This window comes from Watersipora subatra, chromosome 8 (genome assembly GCF_963576615.1).
Source record: "Watersipora subatra chromosome 8, tzWatSuba1.1, whole genome shotgun sequence".
In the NCBI taxonomy this organism is placed as follows: Eukaryota; Metazoa; Bryozoa; class Gymnolaemata; order Cheilostomatida; family Watersiporidae; genus Watersipora; species Watersipora subatra.
The window spans coordinates 26,840,313-26,844,424 of NC_088715.1; positions in this window are offsets into that span (position 1 = coordinate 26,840,313).

Genomic DNA, 4,112 nt, shown 5'->3' on the forward strand with positions numbered 1-4,112 from the left:
CTATATAACTCGAACTCAACACTGTTAATTCGAACTGTTTTTTGCCCAACGGCTACCGAAACGGTTGATATCGCTTTATAAAATCACTTTATTCCAAGCCATAGAGGTAAACCTCAAATTTTCGTAATTCATAAGCGTCGTTATTACCCCCATCGACAAAATATTTTTGTCAACGACTTTTCTAAAGGTTTGGTGAAATTTGATTTATACTGCTACAGTGTATACGATGAATAGCACGGGCTAGCCGGGTCACGCGCGCAAGGATTTTCGCCACGCACATAACAAAAACAGCATGTCGTTTTTGTTTTGTAATTGCGTGGCGAAAATCCTTCCGATGTTGATTCCGTGTTGAATCAACGTCGGAATGTTGAATGTTTAAAACATCTTAAAAATTGTGGTAATTAAACGTATACGTTGTCTTAGCTAAAAAAAACTATTCATCGTTTGACCTAAACACAGAATACGTGTGTACATTCAATAAGTATCTATTCAAAAAGCGTGAGTGATATACAATGTACCGTAAAAACTCGTAAAACTTTTAATTGAACTGCCTCGGAGTGTTGCTCTTAACGAATCCCAGGTAAAGTAAGCTAATCGTTGCATAAACTTCAAGAAAAATCGGCAAAATTGATCGTGGGTAAAACGTTCAAAAGAAAAAGATGTCTTTTCTTTTGAGCATTTCAGCAACGATCAAGTTTTGCCAATGTCAATCTAAAAAACGTCCTGGCAATAACATCACCTCAAACAACAAACCAATCTCAAGTGATAGAAAAATCTCTTTACTTTTTGATAAAAACGTTTTAAACTTTACATTAGAAGCATTTAATTTGAAACAAGCCATTTGTGCTTTCGATTTATATTATAGTTTGTATATTTTCATGTATCTACTAATAAATAAGTAAATACATGGACTTGTGACAGTGCTCTGATAACTTGAACACTCTGATAATTCAAACACTTTTGCTCGGTCCCTTGAAGTTTGAGTTATCCGAGTTTCTCTGTATATATATATTTTCAAACAATACTTATTTCATAGTTATGATTTATAAGGGCCCCTAACTTATAGGTGAACTATATCAATGCTATGGCATTATATATGGCAGTAGTCTGCACTTGCAGCAACAGATGAATGGCAGAGTGTTAACATGTTAGTGGTGTCTTTTTTTTAGAAGTGCCAATTTCTATGTCACTCTGTTAAAAGTGCAACATATGCATGCTCATTTGCTTTTTAACATAAGCAGAGAACATATTCAGAGGTACATCTACCAGTTAAATAAATACTAGTAGTGTCTAGCCAATACAGCTATTGTATAGAATGAATGATTGACTTAATCACAGTTTACTATATACATAGTTATTACACTGTTAAATACACTGGTAGTTTAGCCTTTGTTCCATCTAACAGTAAGAGTCACATGAACATCTGCTATAATAGGTAAGCATACACTTATGGTACTAGTCTAAGATAAAGGAGTTATATCAAACAGACATTCTAGTTACAGACATAAATAGATAATTAGTTTGTTGTAAATTGATAGCAAGAGTACGGTTGGAACATGATGTAATCTTTTCACGTTAAAAAGTTGCAGCACAGTACTAATTAATGTATTCTATTGTTCTTTATTAAATATTATTGTTTTTTTATTCCGGCATTTTTGGTTTGTCAATAAAATAAATCAAAAGTTATATTTATTTTTTTACTAGCTGTACTACCCAGCGTTGCCCCAGTAATAAAAAAGTATTTGGGGAGAAAATTTAGTTATATTTAACATACCACATTCAACATTTGCCGCTCTAACTTTTAAACTTCATATCATAAGAAAATATTTCTGTGCAGTTCAAATAAATTAAGAAATAATTTTCAAACAACTACAACTTTTAAATTTCCTATCATAAAAGAAGTGTTTCATTGAAATAAAAATTAAGAGGAAAAATAACACTGTAAATTTGTCTAAATATAAATGTGAAATCCTTAGCAGGTAATGGCTAAATATAATCTGTTTAGCTATGAATACAATAAAAAATTACTTTGATTACAATTATATGATTTTCGTTTGTTTCTGCATAGGCATCATAAGGTGAAAATATTGTAAAGACACATAGAGTGGTATAAAAACCCGTAGTAATTATTTAATGCAATCACTGCTTATTAAAAATCATCAAAATCATCATCATTAGAAATAGTAACAAGACTATATGTTAACCTTAGTAATTTTATTTGCCTACAATATCTTTAGTGCATTTTGTGGCTACGTTCTGCAAAAAAATGTAACATTACAATGTACTACATGCAGAGTTCTTATATTTACAACAGATATGTAACATAAACGCTGAATCTAACTTATTTGAACTTAGCTTACCAAAACATACTTGAAAAAAGTTTCATATGCATTTTGGTAAACTTCTAACTGAAAATTTATAACTTATCTGTTGGCAAACTCATTTTTAACATAAGGGATGACGCTGTACTGACATATAGTCGCCAAATTTTGAATTCGAGAAAAGTTATTGTTGATACCATTTTGCAGAAAACAAATCAGCCCTAGTACGGCGAGGCCAAAACAGCATTGTGTTTCATAGAGTTATTAAAATTCCTAGAGTTTCAATTAACTTGCCATTTACCATGGAAATACCTATGAATTAATGCACTATTATCATTGTCAAGGAAATATAGTGTGGCTGGGAAAAAGTCTTTGGAGCAACTGAAATAAATTAGGAGAGCAAATAAATGTCGATATGAAATAAAAAGCAAGTATGTAAACCACGAAACAGATTGTTTTGTTATGATATAATTACTACAAAGTCAGAAAACCAAATAATAATCACTACGTCGTTCGTAATCAGTACAAAAATCGTTAAAATTTTACTTTGGGAGAACCTATTGTTGATATCGTTTTGCTGAGAACAAATTAGCCTCACTACGGCGAGGACAAGAATACATCGTGTTGAATAGAGCTAAAAAAGTGCATAGAGTTTCAATAAATACATCATTTAGGGTGTGAAAACGACAAAGGATGTATATGTTATGTAGTAACAGTGATGAACTGCAAAACCCATAGATTAGTAAACCCTAGATATGCAATAACCAAAATAAGTGAGGCCTACAATTAGCATGACGCAACGTCATCGTGATGTATAAAGCGAATCAGCTGATCTATTAACTCCTATTGACTTAGCACTAAAAACTGCTCAATTTTTCCATAGTTTGTGCATCTGAGACTGCATATTTTATTGAAAATATGTAAAACTGGCTTTGGATGAGAAAGGCAAAAATCTTAGACACATGGTAATGGATAATACCAACGATTTAGAAGCTTCTATATCATTGATAATACAAAGAGTGACCAAATAGAAATGAAACTAGTAATGAACTAATGAATCGAATGAGATTTAGAAGCAGTTAAGTTGAACCACTGTATTAAACACCCATTATATATGACTGAAAATATATAGACGAGATAGTTTTTGTCTAAGGTTGGTTGAACTAGATTCCTGCTTTGAAGCGGCATAGTGTATTCTGATTTTAATATAGCGATTTAGTATAGTTTTGAGTAGATTGGTGGCTACACTGTGCATGCACTATGCATGAGACAATAATTCTCTTAGACATCCATCCACCAATGTAAGCTTTATACTGTTAAGTTTGTTGTCCTTTTTCAGTATTGTGATTAAGTTATTTTGAAACCTATTCCTCTGCTTTAATCGACAGACTCTCTGCTGCAGAGTTTTGATTCTTCTTTTTAATATTGAGATACGTGTGACAGCAGGCTGTTTAGGTCTACCACCGCGTCGGCTGCTCGTTGTCGAGGCTGTAGGTGTGTCCTGATTGCTAGAAGCTGCAGGTTGCTCATCATCATGGATAGTAGCATCACCAGGTGTAGTATTGTCAGGGTCAGGTATTATGGTGCTGGCTGCTGTCTGAGATGTTCTTCCACGTTTCGGCAGGCTTTCTGTTCTCATAGTTGGTCGCTGTATTTTCACAGCTTTTGGCTGAAGATAGGTTGGATGAGCTGTAAATATTGTAGGTATTGCATCAGATTTTAGCATTGGTTTTCTTCCAATACCTGGTGGAACTTTGTAGCAGTCTTTCTCAACATGTTCACTACATAATA